Source organism: Rattus norvegicus, chromosome 5, assembly GCF_036323735.1.
Source record: "Rattus norvegicus strain BN/NHsdMcwi chromosome 5, GRCr8, whole genome shotgun sequence".
NCBI lineage: Eukaryota > Metazoa > Chordata > Mammalia > Rodentia > Muridae > Rattus > Rattus norvegicus.
The window spans coordinates 165,610,388-165,628,660 of record NC_086023.1 but is presented as its reverse complement, the minus strand read 5'-3'; the positions used below and the strand labels follow the sequence as shown (position 1 = coordinate 165,628,660).

General features: G+C 52.2%; 2 long non-coding RNA genes across 8 annotated transcripts; one reads left to right on the top strand and one right to left on the bottom strand.

The window, feature by feature from the left end:
• Positions 1-3,602: 3,602 nt before the first annotated feature.
• On the bottom strand, positions 3,603-11,234 carry LOC102548366 (uncharacterized). Of its 7 annotated transcripts, XR_010066747.1 has the most exons (8): positions 11,131-11,234; positions 10,399-10,586; positions 10,021-10,109; positions 9,273-9,386; positions 8,591-8,766; positions 4,675-8,273; positions 4,212-4,353; positions 3,603-3,875 (listed from the first exon to the last, which is right to left on the bottom strand). It is a non-coding gene; the product is annotated as an uncharacterized LOC102548366 (long non-coding RNA). The 7 variants fall into 7 exon arrangements; XR_010066748.1 differs by lacking the exon at positions 10,021-10,109; XR_001838117.3 differs by lacking the exon at positions 10,399-10,586 and having other exon boundaries at positions 11,131-11,219.
• LOC120103040 (uncharacterized) lies at positions 8,896-17,723 on the top strand. The gene is made up of 3 exons (XR_005505124.2): positions 8,896-9,851; positions 10,074-12,354; positions 17,103-17,723. It is a non-coding gene; the product is annotated as an uncharacterized LOC120103040 (long non-coding RNA).
• Positions 17,724-18,273: the final 550 nt, after the last annotated feature.

The following is an 18,273-nucleotide window of genomic DNA, read 5'->3' as shown; positions in this document are numbered from 1 at the left end:
TGTCCTGGTGCTTGTCACACAGATGGTTGCTCGAGTTCAATTATAAAAAAGTCACAAACATGTAAAATGTAAGTCCTCGTCAAGTTGAGGCGCCTGGGAGAGGATAAGGGTGGAGGGCCTGAGTGTAGCAGCCCAGAGTGTCCTGATTCTGACACAGGACATCAAGAACATGAACCGTGCCCTCCCGACACAGCCTCTGGCCACCCTTCCCTTTAGTTCCTCTGGCCAGGGAGGACCCTAGAAGATGGAGCCCCTTGCCTGTGTTCCCTTGACACTGCAGTTGACCCCAGTACGCTCTCCTTCCCCGACAGGACCTATGCCGCCTAGCTATACCCACTCTGTCCTAAAGTGCCTTCTGCTCCCAAGTTTCACTCTGGGGAACTAACTACCTGCCCAGCTTGTGACCCTATCCACCAATGTCTCCCCTATGACCATTGTCAACACCATTGAGAAAGAATCCTGCTTCCCGAGGGAAGCCTGTAGCTGGATGGGTCCTGTTGCCCAACCCTCTGGGAACCATCTCAGTCTCCCTCCGGGAGCTATCTCAGTCTCACCCAGCAGAGATGCTGGGAGTGACCAAGCCACACCGGCTGGAAAAGCATCAGAGACGAGGAGAGACAGGCTGTGCCAACTTCAAGCAACCATTTGCATACCCATCTGCACCCCAGACCAAGCCCCCACAGAACTCTTCAACCTATTTCTGCTGAAGCCAGTGGGAGCTGGGCCTCTGGCACCCACAATGGAGAGAACTTAGGGTGGCCAGACTCAGTCCACAGGTCCCCATACCATAAGCAGAAAGGGTTTTCCTGGGGCCCTGAAGAAGGAGGGAGAAGGTTATTGTCTAAGCACAGCCCTGAGGCAGACCTTGGCCAGTCTCAGCCTCCCGATGTTAGGCAGTGACTCAAACCAACCCCTTCCAGGTTCTCCCTGTTCAGTGAGAAAGAATTGACAGGGACAAAAATATGATTGGTGCTGGCACTGTGTCCTGTCCAACAAGAGACAGATGGCACCTTCAGGACAGGTCAAAGGAGGTTTTCTTTTTCTTTTCTTTTCTTTTTTTTTTTTTTTTTTGGTTCTTTTTTTTTGGAGCTGGGGACTGAACCCAGGGCCTTGCGCCTCCTAGGCAAGCGCTCTACCACTGAGCTAAATCCCCAACCCCCAAAGGAGGTTTTCTTACATGGTGTGTATAAGGCAGGGGAGCCTCAGAGGGAAGGCAGCTGGGGTTGGTGACAGCAAAGCCACATCTTCCCCAAGCCCCACAGGACAATGGTGGTGACCGATAGCTGACACCTAGAACAGCAAGTCATTCTTCTGGCGGCGGCAGCACCTCTCATTCATAGACATTGCTGGTTCACGGGGGCCAGCAATGCTCTAGACTGAACCCCAAACTCCATGTTCTCCCGGAGCCTCAGAATGTGATCTCACTTAGAAGCTGGCTTTCCCCCCCAACCCCCGTATGTGGGGAAGTACAGCAGATAAAGTCAGGTCCAGTGACCCATGTCCCCATGGGTGGACAACACAGACAGATACAGAGCTAAAGGCCGTGTACTAAAGGAGGTAAAGACATGAGATGCTTCTCCACGCCAAGGAAGGCTAGACAGGTCCTCCCAGAGCCCAGGGAGGACCCCGGACTTGTGGACACTTTACCACGAACTGTGAGACAGTGCGTATGTGTCGTTAGCTCTGGGAGATCATTGCACGTCTCCTCCCCTCTGGCTCACTGTGAGTCTAGCCCTGAGGCAGAGGGCATGGAAATCTCTTGGGGTGATCTACACAACTCAGCCTCTACACAGGAAAGAGGGAGCCAGTCTGAAGGATGAGAGGAAACCTAGAGGGGACAGCTGTTGTCACAAAGGGCAGCCTACCCAGATGTGCAAGGGAGACCTGCTCTCTGGGGTAAGCTGCCACTCGGTGTGCTCCTGGTGGCCATGTTGGCACCTCGGTCCATTTTGTCATGTCAGACACACATCTACTAGAGCTCCTCAGAGACCCATCTGCCTGCTCCGCTTCGGGGAAAGTCAAGAAAGAGCAGAGACCCTGTAGCTACTGGCCAAGGAAACAACCCGGGGACATTAAGGTTTATCAATGCATGTGCTTTCTCTCACTCACTGTGTGTGTGCATGTGTCTGTGTGTGTGTGTATCTGTGTGTGTCTATGTGTGTCTGTATGTGTGCATATGAGTGTGTGTGTCTATGTGTCTATATGTGTGCATAAATATGTGTGTCTATGTGTGTCTATATGAGTGTCTGTGTCTGTGTGTATATATGTGTGTCTATGTGAGTATCTGTATCTGTATATGTGTGTGTCTATGTGTACATGTGTCTGTGTGTATCTGTATGTGTGTATATTTATGTCGGTATGTGTATGTGCTTGTGTCTGTGTATGTGTGTGTATGTGTCTGTATGTGTGTTTGTGTATATATGTGCCTATGTGTATGAGTGTGTGTGTCTGTGTGTGTCTGAGTCTGTAAGTATATATGTGTGTGTGTATGTGCATGTGTGTATCTTGTCTGTGTGTGCATCTGTGTGTGTATCTGTGTGTGTGTGTGTGTGTCTGTGTCTGTGTCTATGTGTCTGTGTGTGTTCACACCTGAGGAAGCCATAGGTAATGCGCAGCAGTTGGTCCTCAGGACACCAACCACTTTGATTTTTTTTGACACACGGTCTTTCACCTGCCTGGAACTCACCAACGCAGCTCAGTCGACCAGCCATCCCAGGGAGTTGCATGACTCCGCAGCCCCCTCTCCCCCCGTGGCACTGGGATTAGAAATGAAGCATGCACAGCACCCCTTGCCCTCTTCTTGGATCCTGAGGCTTGAACCCGAGTTCCCATGGTTACAACTGAGCCATCCCCCGGCCCTAGGTAAGGTAAGTTGGATTTCTACAAGAGGAATGTGGAGTCAAGCACACAACCAGATCTAGGGATCCATTTGGGCTGAACAGAAGAACAAACAGATGTGCTGAAAGCCGGGTGGGTCAAGCACTGGGGATAAAGGCCAACTGAAATCCCAGGGTCTACAGGAACCCGGCCCATCAGTCTCTTGACACACACCCTGGGTGGTCAGGTGACAGGTGGGTGGGGCTGTCTTCTTCATAGTGTCAAGCACCTTTCACTCGATGGGGTCCAGGGGCAGGTACTCCCTTCAGTCTGTGTTCCTTAAGTCCTTTAGCCTGGTTTTCCTGGTATGACTTTAACACACCAGTGTGCCCATATGTTCCCAGTGTGGTGTGACAAGTTTCCCACTGGTCGTTTCTTACTTTCGGGCACTAGCTAACAGTCCGTGCTCCACAGTGTCGCTGGACGGGTCGTCACGTCTACGTGCACAGGATGCAGAGTTACCCTGTCTGCATTTGCACTGAAAACGCAGCCAAGCGCTGCTTGTAAAACGGGGTCACCAAGGGCAAGGTACAGCCTGAAAGCCACAGAGGGGTCCTGAAAGAACCCAGGGGGCTTCTGACAGGAGGCGAGGACACCAGGCAACCCCTTTGAGTTTCCTGTGGCTGCGTGACAACCGACCACAGACACGCAATGTGTGACTTCACAGCACTGGAGGCCAGACGTGACAGAGGCAGGTTCGAGCAGGGTTGACTCACTCTGAAGCCTCGGGGGAAGACTATTTTAATTTTCTAGCTCCAAGCAATGTCTCCATCCCTGGGTTCGCAGGAGCTCTACATTTAGAGCCACCGGCTTTGAAGCATCGCCGTCTCTGCCTTTCTTTGGCTCTTGCGTGCCATCTCCTCTTCCTGTTTATGTCTCTCTAACATTTCCTGTCTCTCTCATTTTATGTCTCTATGGCGCTAATCGCTCTGCCGCCGACTTTCTTGTCTCTGATGTTCCTGTCTGCTGCTTGTGGGATCCTTCTGGTAATGCCAAACCTGCATGGGATTGAGGAAGTTCTTAATCCCACCTTCGAAGAAAGATGATGTAGACATCTCCACAGAGATGTCATTCTGCCCATAGCACCCCCTGTCACTAATGTCACAGCCAGCCGCAGATGCTTAAACTGCAGCTCTACCTTACTTAGGGGTCGACTTTCAGGCCACCCTTCCTGGGCCACTGGGGAATTGGCTTCTTGCCGTTGAGGATGCTCTAGCTGACCTTCGACCTGTGCACACAGGGCACTGTGCCCAGTGCAGTGGCGAACCCTCTGCAGAAGTCCACAGGGGTGGTGGGGCAGACACAAAGCCCCCTTGTCATTGTGAATCACTCACTGTCCTAGCGTCCTGGGAGATCTCCAGAAGGTATAACCAGGGAAGCCAGGAAAACAAGGACCCCTACAGGCCAGAAAACTGTCCTCTCTCCCCTGAGGCCCCAGAAGGTGTGAACCCTTTTGGCAGCTACTTCAGTCACTGTCTGCAAAAAAAAAAATGAGAAAAGGCTGCCACTGTCATTAGCAACACTTGTGTGGACACTGAGGGGTAAATTCTAGGCCCAATAGAGAGTTTTAAGATGTAAAGAAAGGAAACAGCCTGGTGGACACGCCGCGGGGACAGGGAGGTAGGGGGAATTTTTGACGACACAGAAAGTTCGAGGTACATCCTGAGCTACGTGAGACCCTGTGTCAAAATACTAAAGAAGAGAGAAAGGAGGGCAGGGGAGAGGGCAAGGAAAGGATCTGTGGCAGCAAGATGGTGGGCCCTGCACAGAGCTGGTGTCTGAGGCTGTGACACACACCTGGGGAGCCTGGCTTTGAGGGTTAGCTCAGTCCTGATCGTCTCCCAGGACAGTATGGAAGAGGTTCTAGGGGACAGAGGCCGGCCTTACCAACAGGTCCTGGAATGTTCTCGGAAACTGCCCAGAAGAGAAGAGGGAAAGGGCTGTATAAAGGGTGTGCCTGGCAGTGCTGGCTGTCCCCAAGGCTGGCTGCCATGTAACCTCCTATCAGTTTGCAGGCAAACCTCACAAAAGCCTCAGGGCCTCACTGAGCGCTGCTGTTGTACTGGGCCCCAGTTGATGGAGGCCTCCCCTAAGCTTGGCCACAAGGCTTGACCGTACTCGCCTATGGGAAGAGTAGGAGTCTTGTGGATCTGTAAACTGGCTGTCGGCACTCGCAAGCTTCTCCCTGGAGTGGAATCCAGAGCCCCATGCTCTCTCTCCAGACCTTAATGACCCAGCCACAGGAGAGATTTTATACGCTTCTCGATTAAGCCTGGGGCATTTGAAGCACCCTTGAACATAGTGCACAAGCCAGGGCCCTCTGGTAGCTACTCTGTTGGCGCAGGGCCCCTGGCTAGACCTGCCAGGAACACTCTTGGATAAGCCAGGTTTTTCCTGAGTGGAAGTTAGGTTCAGATCCATGTGCCCTGCAGGCCTGAGCAATTGGGCAGGTCATCCGGGTCCCACAGAAAAGGTGGGGGGATTCTGGCCACCAGCCTGGGAGGGGACAACAGAGCATTCTGAGATGCTGCCAGGCTTCATCCCCGCCCTCCCGGGTCACACGGGAATATTTGAGACCAGAAGACAGGTGGGTGGGGGTAGGGGCCTTCTCACAGCCCCTTCCAGGGTCACAGTCAGGGCACTGCAGAGGGAGAACGGGCCAGACCTGTGAGGGATGGCTATGGAGAGGCAAGCGGAGGATACAGCTGCAGCTTCGGGCCAGACACCACTTCCTCCCCCCTCCCCCCCCCAAGCCTGCCCTCCTTCCCAGAGATGCAACCCACCAAGGATCTCATGTTCTGGAAACACTGGCTGATCCCACACAGGAGCATAGGGGAAGGATCTGAGGTTCCTGTTCCCAGCTGACCCACGGAAGCCCGTGGCCTTGACTCACACGCTCCCTTCACCCCGCACCCCTCCCACGTCCTCTGTCCCACCCAGACCTGCAACTTCTGCAGCACAGTCACCATCCTTCCTTCCATCCTCCACGTCTAGCATCAAGCCCAGCATGCACTGGGGCTTAGTAAACACCCACCGTCTCTTCTCAGCATCCCCACACCCAAGACGAAGGCTGCAGCTGCTTTGCCCAGCAAACTGTGCAGCACAGCACAGACTAGGAGTTAGATCTCGAGGCAGGAGTTTGGCTGAGGCAGCTGAGCACAGTAGGAACACTTCTAGGTGGGGCCCTGCCCTGCTCCACCCCATGGAGATACCAACAAAAACTCTGTTGTGATTGGCACCTGCCAACCCCAGCCCCACTTCTGAGAAGGATGCCGCCATCATCCCCTCCACCCCCCAACCCCGTCTGTCTGCCCTCTGGTGCTTCAGATAAGTGGAGCTGTGTTCAGTCCAGCCTGCAGTTGGAGACCCCCCGTCTGTCTCTGCTAATAGCGCTTCTCCGTGCTTCTGTGTGTGGGCAGGCATTCATTCCCCCCAAGTTCTGGAAGGGAAAGTTGTCTATCCTGAGGCCAACCCACCAGGCTGGGCCTGTGGGACAGTACAGCACACCATTCTTGGTGCTGGGAGTGTGGCTGCTCCACACTGGTGTGGCCTTTGAGTTGTATGAGGGGCAGCATCAAAGACATCAGGGTGCCCAGTCTGAAGCCCAGATCCAGCTACCTCTGGCAGGTGAGCAGGAGCTGGGACAGGGAACAGCATGCCAGCTGCTCCCCTCACACCGGGGATTGGAATCACTGAGATTCCAAGGGAGTCCTCAGCCAGCTCAGCCATGGGGATGTTCTCCTAATGGAACCCTTGGTCCACGCTGAGTCAGAAGCTGGCATATGTACGGAATCGTCCTGGTCCACCTGGCCAGAGACACCACAGGTCCAGGCCACATCAGCCTCGGGGAATCCGATGGGGAAAAGAGTTGGCTTCACTATCTCAGGCTCCCACAGTAAAGGAAAGGCTACTCCCTCCTGCCGGAGGGATGTGGGTAGCTCTGATCTAGCTACTCGGCAAATATCCCTGAACCCAGCTTTGTGTGGAACGCACGGTGGGGGCTGAGCTGTCGAAAGAAAGAGATCAAACTGTGGGCCTGTCCTAGAGGATCCTGAGACAGACAGGTAAAATCCGGCCAACACAGCATGTCTGAGTCAACGTAGCAGAAGTCAGGGAAAAGGGCTGGTGGTCAGCTACCTGCAGGAGGGTCCCCAGGGCTGTCCAGGTCAGAGTGGCTTTGCGGTGCATAGGCAGGAAAGTTGGAAGAGCTTAGAAGCAGGAGCCAGTCCCCCGCCTTGGTTTTTTTCATCCCACAGTGCCAGGCCTAGGAGTACCAGACTTGCTTGGGAAGCTTCAGGCTCTGTGCCCTGGAAGATGCAGCTGCACCTGCCTGGCCTTGAGCCACAGGAAGTGACTTGCCTGTGAGGTCCCCACAGGGGGCATCTCCCAGAAGGCACACAGGAAAGAACTCGAAAGGTTTATGGCCACTGAAGTCAGGCTAGGTTTGGGGAGCGTGTGAGCCAAGCCTGCTGGTTCTAATTAGAGGACTGGGCTCCTCGAATGGCCAAAGGGGCTAGGGGGCTATGCCAGGTTTGCAGAGCAGATGACAGTGTTTTGTTCAGCATCTCCTAGCAACAGGGGCCACTGTAATGGAGAAGGGGTACCCTAGGAGCCGGGAAACTCAGCAGCTAGTTTCACTGCAAGGCTCGTGACTAGCCTGGCTGGGGTACCTGCCCTGGACTGAAACTGGCTGGTTCTTATCCCACCATCAACCTGAGCTTAGGGGGAAGCAAACAGAACCTGTACTCTTGCCTGGAGCCTGAGTGGGAACTGTCCTCTCCCAGTCCAGGGTGGCACTGCGTGGATCCAAAGGTTCCGAAGCCAGAGAGTGGCTGTGCACCTCCCCCGAGCATTCTGAAACCAAACTAAAGAGCAGAGAACTGAACCCAAAATCTAGACCAGGCGAGGCCCTGTCTGCACTCAGGGCCCAGACTAAAAGTATCGAGTCAGCCGGTAGAACTCAGGCTGCCGTCCAGGGAGTGCTCGGTATAAGCGTCTGGTGAAATGGAGGACTGCTGTCTGTCTCCAACACCAAGCTCAGTGACAGCTAGACAGACAGACACAGGCAGTGTCCTGCGCTCACCTGCACCCACGCTGTGCTACCTCAGACTCCAGGGTTTCCAGATTCTTGCCCTGGTTGGTAGAAGGCAAAGGGGGTGCAGGGTGGGGTGGCAGGTACGGGTCAGACAGTGTGTGTCTGGCCTTTGAATGCTTTCCCCGGCAGTTCCTCTGATTCACAGCTGTCCCAGGAACAGTCATCGCTGTGTCAATAAATATTAGTGACACCAAGTGACCTCTCAGTCTCGCAGGGTTGCTTGGGTCTTCCTGCCCCTCCAGAGCCTGTCCCGGTCATTGTTATTCTAGTCAGCATGTAAGTATCTGAGCCATGAGAGGTCCTGGGGGAGAGAATTACCCCTGCAGGCCGATTACCCAGAAAGCTGTGGCCCTGTCCTAGATCGGGGGTCCCAGGTAGATACTCCATCCCTCTGAGAGTCCGCATCCCTGGGTACATGAGAGCGAGTGGCAGACACCAAGAGGTCCTGACTCAGAAAGATGTTGACCCTGCCCTGTCCCCACAGCCCGCCTAATGTCCCCTGTCCCTCCACCTTAGTGAAGGGGCAGATGCGTGTTGTAGACTAACACAAACACCAAGCCGGGACAAACTATCTCTCTCCCCGCTTCATACTTTCCACAGCAGGGACTGAGCGCGCACCCCCTCTTCAGGATGACGGATTTTTAGCATGAGAGGAAAAGACAGCTGTGAACACACAGGATTTGTGTCACCTCCTCCACTCCACTCCAAAAACATCATGATTTCAGCATTCTGTGGGCTAGGTGCTCTGGGGATGTGACAAGCCTGAGCCCATGTCCTCTCTCCTAACAAGAGTCCTGCAGCAAGAGAGAAAGATGTAATGGAGCAGGTGTGGGGCTCTGGTGGCCAAGGCTCTGGGGAGCTGCCAGAGCAGCTAACAAAGACTAGGGGGACAAACAAGGAAGGACTGGGGGTGAGGGCTCTTGCCTGGAACCTGTGTTAAAAGCAAAAGACGGGTTAGTGACTAGCGTTTAGAGCTGTTGGAGAAATTAATTGTCGAGAGCGTGTTAACTGGTAGTCCTGAAACGAGGTCACATTTCTGGCTATAAAAATGGACTTTAAGGCATAGGAGAGACTGCCCCTGCTCCTCCAAGGAGCTTGCTTGCGTGTTAAAGAGGGAGGGCCTTTGACTGTGCAGCGACTGCCTTTGGAAGGCTTAGGAGTATACGGATGGCAAAGTGCCTATGGCTGAGCCTCAAGTCACTGCACAAAGACATGAGGGGTTCAATCGTCTGCCAGAATGAGCTAGGGAAAGGGCAGAGAGGTTTCAGCAGCAGAGGGCCAGCAGGCAACAGTAGCTTACGTCTCCAGAGTGTAGTTGTGAAGCCTTAGGAGGTAGAATCTGTAGGCGGGAGAGACAGCATGGAAGGGAAGAGGTCTTCTGGCTTCTGTTGAGACCGGTGGAACAGAAATGGGCCTGGCACAGGCAGAAGATTCAGGGCCAGTGAGACCACCAAGCCTGACGCCCACATGGTGGGAAGGGAGAACTGACTCCACAAGTTGTTCTCTGACCCCCATCCATGCGCCCCCTCCACATGGAATAAAGTATAAACGAAGTCGTTCTTTTAAAAAATCCAGTTTCAAAATATCTGTGGGGACAGGACATCTCAGAGCCCCAGGAGTTCGGATGTACGTTGGCCCAGAAAACCCATGGAGTCTGAATTCTCTTCTCTGGCATGGCTGTGGGGGTACCGTGTCCGTTGGCAATGCCAACCAGGCACACTCGACGTCCCAGGACTGACGCTCAGTGGAGGCAGATAATGCCCCTCCTCATCCTGAACTCCATTTCCCAGAATCCTCTCTGCCCCCGCGAGAGAGACAGGCGCACTGTCCATTCTCACGGACCCTTGACGTGAGTGGGAATCCGCAGACGTCCCAACAGGTGGGATAGGAACAGATGTCTAGCTGAAGGGAAGCCCTGTAGCCTGAGCTTTCTACATTCCCATAATTTTGGTCTATTTATAGTAAGGGTCATCAGGGTGGCTTGGACACACAGGCGTGAGAGGAGCCAACCTCAGGGATTCCGGGCATCTGATCCTTTATGGGCTTACCCCAGGCTAAGCCTCTTCTGAGGTCCCTTAGTCATTACGCTACTGTGTTCCAGGCACTGTCGTGGATGCCACGGAGAGAGGCGCAGGCACTACGTGGAGCACATAAATAATTATGCAGGAATGCAGAAACGTAAGCTTGATCCTTGAAGCATTTGGCAATACACCCAGCACCGTGCCGGAGGCCCCGCGTCCCTGTAACCTGAATATCCGCTGTACGTGATATCATTATCCTTCGTTGACTTAGGACAATGGGGACTCAGAAGGGATCCCTATGCCTACCCAAGGTCACGGCTTACAAGTATCAGGCTGAGAGAATGAACTTGGACCTGAAGCCTCTGCTCCTTCATCAGTCTGCCACCTCCCAGGGCCTCAACTTACCTTTAGAGGGTGGCAGTTAAGAAGCTTGTTCTAGGGACTGGAGAGATGGTTCAGTGGTTGGGAGCACTGGCTGCTGCTCTTCCAGAGGTCCTGAGTCCAGTTCCCAGCACCCACAGGGTGGCTCACAACCATAGGTAATGGGATCCGATGCCCTCTGCTGTCGTGCAGGCGTACATGCAGACAGAGCACTTTATACATTAAATAAACAAACAAACAAACAAACAAACAAACAAATAATCAAGTTCAGTTCCATCCTCAGGAGCTTGAATCTTGGACTCACATTTTTTTCATTGGTTCTAACCCTGGACCTCTCCTTTCATGCTGGGATCAACCCGTGCTGCCCAATCTGTTCAGAGGGTACAGGGGAGCAGAGCCACCTAAGGAAGAGAATTACCCCACGGTGCATGGAATGTGCACCCAGGCAGTAAAAAGGCCCTTGCCAGTTCACATGAAGTTCACATTTAGCAGGCTTTCTATGTGGATGCTGGGGCTTGAGCTCGGTTCCAAAGCTTGGAACATCACTTTGCTGACACTGAGCGCGCTCTCTCTCTCTCTCTCTCTCTCTCTCTCTCTCTCTCTCTCTCTCTCTCTCTGTCTCTCTCTCTCTCTCTCCTTGTTTATCTCGGAGAAATGAGCCCCTCATTCGAGGCTCAGATATCCAGCAGATGTCTTCCATCCCCTCCCCCCACCCCAGACGCATCAGGTGTAAGCTCCCTCCTTCACTCAACTCACATTTGAACATGATATCTTAGCTGGTGGGTCTTCGACCTACTTCCAGTGATCCTGAGGTCTGCCTTGCTGCTTGCCAGTCTCCAGTTCCATCACGAATTCCAGCATATTCTGGAATTTCCAGGACCTGTTCCTTCTGTCTAGAACACTCTTTCCCTCCACTCTGCCTTTCTTCTGGAAGCCCATCCCCCACACCCCAACCTTCTCCCATGACCCAACCCTCCCCATCACATCTTGTGCTTCTTTTTAAAATAAAATATTTGTATTGATTCTTGAGGATTTAAAACATGTACACAATGCATTTTGAACACACACACACATAGGTGAGATGTCTGAGGGCTGGAGTAAAGCTGTTCACCCATTGGTGGCCAAGGACAGAGACAGACAGACAGTGGAACTGGGAGGACCTACTTCCTATACTAAATTCACCCTTGAAAATCTCTGTTGCTCCCCAGCAGCACACTGGGTTATGAATTCATCTCTGTTAATCCATACACATGGCCAGAGCCTACCCTGGTTGATTGATTGATTGATGATTGATTGATTGATGATTGATTGATTTCTTTTTTTGAGACACTCTCCTGTCTCTCAGGCTGGCCTTGAACTCACTGTGTAGCAGAGGACAGTCTTGAACTTCTGATCCCTTTGTTTCCACCTTCTGAATACTGGGATCACCCAGGTTTCATGCCCATTGGGTAGCAGCACTCTGACCACTGAACTATATCTCCAGTCCTCCCACTCTAATGTATGTTCCCTGCAGCTGGAGGGCGCAGGGAGCAAAGTCACTCCAGCTGAGAACAGTCATCCTTTTTGGGAGAGGAAGGTGAGGGGACAACACAATCTGGAACGGATACATTGAGGATGCAGGCTGAGGAATGGGCTTGGTGTGGCTATAGCCGCAGCCGGCTCTGGATGGTGTGTGAACAGCAAGGCTTGGCGGGCGAGAGTGGAAGGGCTCAGGGAACTGCCAGGGCAGGCTGAGCCATGCTCACTTACTTACCAGCCTTGACCCCTGAACTCTGGGCTTTTCCTGGAATTTCCGTCATAAGGATGTGCATCAGGGCAAGGCCTGGAGCCATGGGCCTGTTTCAGAGGCGTGCACATCTTTCTCTATACTCTGCTAAGTGTTTAGCAGGTATTGAGTGTGCCGTGTGCCTGAGATCACCAGGGGAGTCAGTCGGGATCCTGTTTAATGTTGCCTTCACCTGGAACGAAGATCTCCAACAGGTAAGAACTTTGGTTTGAGGTTTCTGGGCTGTTTGGCTGTAGATTGGTTTGTTTGAAGGGTTTTATGTTTGTTTGTTTGTTGAGACTTGTTTTATTGTATATGTATAAGTGTTTTGTTTGCATGTACATTAAATATCACATGCATGACTTGCGCCTCGAGAGGGCATGAGATCACCTGGAGCTGGAGTTGGAGGCAGTTGTGAGCTCACAGTTTCGGATGCTTCGGACATTATCTACATTTTTATTTTAAAACATAGCTCCGAGTCTTTCATTTTGTGTTTTAGGTGTACGGGGCGTTGTCTGCTTGGATGACTGCGCACCACATACATGCAGTACCTGTGGAGGCCAGAAGAGGGCATTACGCCTTAGGGCACAGGAGTTACAGGTGGCTGTGAGCTGCCTGTGGGTTCTCAGGACTGAACCCGGGTCCTTTCTCTGGAAGACCAGCCAGTGCTCTTAACTGCTGAACTGACTTTCTATCCCTAACCCCCTTTCCTGGACAGTGCCTCTTAGTGGTCTGAAATTCTCCAAATAGGTTATTCTGGTTATCCAGCAAACTCTAGGGGTTCACCGGTGTCCATCTCCCCAGCACGGTGCCATATTGTCTGTCTGTCTGTCTGTCTGTCTGTCTGTCTGTCTGTCTGTCTATCTGTCTGTCTGTCTGTCTTTTGTTGTTAGTATGGGTTCTAGTTTCCTATCCCTCAGCTCTGCAACTGCTCTCCTTTCCAGACCTTCAGCAGTCTGCCAGGAAGGGGTCCTGAGAGTGTTCTGATAGGCCAGCCTGCATCACGTGCTTAATAATCGAGCCAATCCTTGCAGTCCGAGCTGCCACTGTGTTAGTTATTCGTGAGTGGGCTTGAGGAAAGAGGGGAGATGGGGTCGTGGGTCCCTCATGGAAGCACTGATGCCCATTGGCTGAACCCCACTCGCACAAGCTGTATACCCACACCGGTCCTTTCAGCACACCGCCGTCCCCTAGGCTGAGAAGGCTTGAGTGGGCCTTTCTGAAGTCACAGGGATCTAATGACCACAAGTGGCCTGGCCCACGCTTTCCCATCTGGCTTCTCCTTGGCAAGCATCTGTTGTGTGGCTTCAGCTTTGAGTCGGCTTTATAGGTACCTTGGTATTAACAGTGACTTTTAGGGTTGGAGAGATGGCTCAACGGTTAAGAGCACTGACTGCTCTTCCAGAGGTCCTGAGTTCAATTCCCAGCCATGTGGTGGCTCACAACCATCTATAATGGGATCTGATGCCCTCTTCTGGTGTGTCTGAAGACAGTTACAGTGTACTTATATACAATAAATAAATCTTAAAAAAAAAAAAAAAAAACAGTGACTTTTCAAAAGTTCCATATTGACTTAAAACATGGGGAGAGGGGATTGTAGCCTAGGAAGGTACACTTAACTTCCCAGGACAGAGCACTCACTCATGGGCTCACTCTCACTTGTGTTCCCTTCTCCTTCCCCCTCCCCCTCCCCTTCCCTCTCTCTCTCCATCTTTCCCTCTCTCCTTCCTGTCCTCCCTCCCTCTCTCTCCTTCTCCCTTATACATATCTACATACAATAAAAATAAGTAAAATAAAGGGAAGATTTTAAAATTAAAAAACAGCAATAAAAGCATATTGTACACACAAAGATTCCCAAGAGAGTTTCTTTTTTAAAAATGGATTTAGACTTGTAGAGAAGAGAGCAGGAGCGTATCTGTATGCTGTCTCCTGGGGACTTAGGTTAGAGAGGGGCTAGCCTGTGGATGCTACAGAATGGTTCGTCAGATGGCCATCCCCATCTCTCAGCCCCACCCATCCACTTCTGGCCTGGTCCCCAGAGCCTCCTCCCCTACCCATGTCCCCACCCTGACCCAGCATGGAGGGCTTGGCCAGCATGACCTGCTCTGCCTTCAGAGGAAAACAGCCGACTCTGAACAGACCCTGGTGACTCCTGATTCATGCTCACCTCTGACGAGAAAGGAGAACCAGCTGTGGTTACACTGAACCGCTGGGGGCGGGGTGGGCCGGAGGCAGGGTGCAGGCAGGGACATAGAAATTCTGAATCACAGCACGACGGTGGGGGGTGGGGGTGGGCAGAGGCAGTCACCGGTGGCAAGGGGATGAACCGGGGGAGAGAGAGTGTCACTGTTGTAGACCAAAGACAGGCCAGCAGAAACAGACATGGGGAGTCCCCATCCCCACTTTATCAACCCCAGAATGAGTGGCATTTCCTAGGAATCAAAGGGAGATATCCCAGGGCCTCGAGGCGGGGGCGGGGGGTGCCTTGACCTGAAGATGTGAATGAGCCAGTAGCCTGTAGACTGGTGCCAACAGACAGAGAGCCAGTCCAGACAGAGTCCTGTGGCATTGTCCTGACCTGGTCAGAGCACGAAACGACAGGCTCTAGCCGACCCACCACATACCCTAGGGCCCAAACCTGATTTTTTTTTAAAATCACTTCTCACTTTGTAGCCCAGGCTAGCCTTACAGTAATTCTCTTGCTTGCCTTAAGATTATAGGTAGGAGCCACCAGACCCAGCCCAATCTTCTGTGGATCGCCCAACCCAACGAGTCTAGATAATGAGGCTTTCATGGGAGCCAGCAGGTGCCCAAACCACTGGGTAGAAAAGCCTCCCACTGGTTAGAGTCTGCAGACCCTGGAGTAATTAGTGCACAGATTGCCGAGGAGGCTGTGAAGGATGGGGATGGCATCCAGTCCCGGGATTGTAGGTGATGCGCCCATGTTGGCCAGGAGCCTGAGCTAACAGTAACTCTAATCCCAGAAGCCAGGACCAGCAGCCACCCTTCCCAGGCCGCAGAGAACTTCCGGGGAACCAGGACCTCAGAGCCAGGCAGAGAGCCTCCAAAATTCCTTGGGATTTTTTCTTCTCTAGTCCAAAGAGTATCTATTTTTAGTCGTGGAAATCGGAATGCAGAAAGGGCTGGAGGGAAACACGCGAAATGTTAATGTGTTTGTTTTCTTCTTTTCCCTGTTTGTCTTGTTTTTTTACCAAAAATAGAACTTTCGAGATAAAAAAAATATTTTTAAAGTGTAATTAATCTTGACAGAGGTTATTCATGCTTGAGATTTTAAAAAGCGGGGAAGCAAAATTATCAGCTCTCAGGGTCTGTTAGCCTGGAACGTTTTGCCGTCTTGTTTTTGTTTTTTCTTTTCTTCTTTTTCCCCCCTGCCTTCTCCTGTGCAGATTCTTGGATGTAGGGTGGGGGTTTTGAACACTGCTGTGTTGTTCTTGCAAGTTTGGGGTTTTTGTTGTTTTGTTGTTGTTGTTGTTACAGCAAAGTCTTTGTTCTCAAAATGTCTACGTAGGGGGAAGGGAGCTAGCCCAGTGGGTAAAATGTTTGCTTTGCAACAATGAGGACCTGACTTTGGATCCTCAGCTCCCCCATGAGAAGCCTTCGTGTTGGTGCACACCTGCACCCTAGTGCTGGAGGGGTGGGGGTGGAAGTGAGGATCCCCGGGCTCGCTGGCTGCTGGTCTCATTGAGTTGGTGAAGCTTGAACTTCATTGAGGACCCTGTCTCAAAAACTAAGGTGGGCTGGAAAGATGGCCCAATGACTTAGAGCATATATCACCCTTGTAGAGAGCCCAGGTTTAATTCCCAGAACCCACATGGTGGCTTACAACCATCCATAATTCTAGTGCCACAGGAGCTGATGCCCTCTTCTAGCATCTGTGAGTACCAGGCACACACACACACACACACACACACACACACACACACCACGTGCAAATGTGCAAGCAAGCGAGACACTCATGCACATAAAGTAAGTCTAAAATGTTTTTAAAAGAAAAACGTGTGATTAAAAACGTAAGAGGGGGACTGGCAAGATAGCTCGATGAAAGGCTACTTTCAGTCCCGCCCAGACTTCTGCTCCTGCTCTGGGAAGGCGCGGTGCAGAAGCCCTGGCCAAAAGCAGGCAACTTGCTGTGTCCTTTGGTTTCCTGGACTCTGGGGCCAAAGGAACGCCTGCTTTAGGATCTACACTGCCAGTGGGATTCTGTGAGGGTAGCAGAACTGGATGGACCAAGACACAGAGTCAGTCTAAATCCCGAGTCCCCATCTTGACTGGGGTTAGCGGCACACACCCCCGTAATCCCACCACACTCGGAAGGCTGAGAGGATCCTGTGCTCCAGGCCAGCTGGGCTATGTATTGAGAACCTGTCTAAAACAACACCACCAAGAGCCCCCACAGGATGGGCGGGCTCTCTCTGCTGACAGAGTGAGGGAGGGCACTGTCCTGGGACAGGGGGGCCTTCATCCAGGGCGGGCATCTAAGGTCCACCTGAGCATGACAGCCAAGCTACACTGACAACCTGACTGGAGCTAGAATCCCCCAGGAAATGCAAACCAGTGAGTCTGTGAGGGACATATCTAAAGGAAATTAACTAAAAAGGAAAGACCCATCCTGAGAGAGGGCAGCATCTTCCCACAGGCTGGGGACCTCGACTGACTGAAAATGAGAGAGCTGAGCACTAGCTGTGCCCCCTCTCTCTGCTTCCTGACTGCCCATGCAGTGTTGGGGGGGGCGGGAGGGAGAGCTCCCGAGGACACCTCTTCTGCGTCAAGATGGCCTGTTGCCTCAGACTGTGAGGTACGTAAACCCTTCCTTAAGTCACTTGTGTGTCATGGGAAGGTGTGTGTGGAGGTGCACGTATGCTTACATGTGTAGAGGTTAGCCTCCGGTGTGGCTCCTCAGGCACAATCGCCTGTGCTTTTGTTTTGCCTTGTTTTCTGACAGACTCCTTGTTTGGCCTGGAGCTCACGTATTAGGCTGACGAACCGGAAAACCTCAGTGACCTTGGCCTCTGCCTCGCCCGTGTTAGGATCTCAAGCACGCAGCACCTTGCCGGGAGCCATCGTTGTTGCTGTTTTAAAATAAGCGCACTACAGATCAAATGAGGGTCTTCATATCTGCGTGGCAGGCGCTTTACCGACTCAGCCATCTCTCTCGAACCTTCCGAACCTTCCGTATTTCATCCCAGCAATCGGATAAACAACTGAAATGCAAGAGGAGCCCAGGGGATCCGAGGAGCAGCCAAAGGGTGCCAGGTGGGTCACGGCTCCAGAGGCTGACACCTCTACACAACTCTGCGCATGCCTCGAAGGGTCGTCACTGAGCTCCCAGCCCTCAACTCCAACCTGACTGGGCCCTCTGTGCAGATGGGAGACCCTATCCCAGCAGCCGCGCTGCCTGAAGCCCCCTGCGCTGCCAGCAATATTTAAATTCGCTCTGCTGGGCTAAGTGGTACCCTGCAAAACCCTGGCTTTGATTCCTCGCGCAAGAAAATTTTTGCTCAAGCTGGTTCATCGACAATAGCTGGAAATTATAAGTTTGGTGCCATTAAATTAGAAATATAAATGCAACTCTCTCTGTTTTGTATAGGCAGGAAATCTGGTTTGGGGGCCTGAGTTTGAGGCCCAGCCATGCCTCTTGACAAGTGCGCCTCTGAGCCTGGTTTTCCTTATGTGTATTGTGTGGATTATCAAACGGGCAGCTAACTTCTAAGAGTGAGATAAGCCCAAGCTAATTATGGGATGGGCACTTTACGAGTATTGTGGGAGAAGGATCAGGGGCTTTAGGCATCGGCAAGCTGAACGGTCGACAAGGTAGAGCAGACATTATCCAGTCAAGAACTCCAGGCCATTAAGCCAGAGGCTGAGAGATGAGGACACTCCCCCAAGAGAACCTCCCCTCTTTTTTTTTTTTTTTTTTTTTTTGGAGCTGGGGACCGAACCCAGGGCTCTACCACTGAGCTAAATCCCCAACCCACCTCCCCTCTTTTTTTCTCATTTGTTTGGTTGAGTTAGTTGGCTGGGTTTTTGAGACAGAATTCTGTTTACATAACTAGTCAGGTCAGGCTCACCAAGGTACTGCTCTGTCAGCCCTGGGTTGAAGGACTGTGATGACT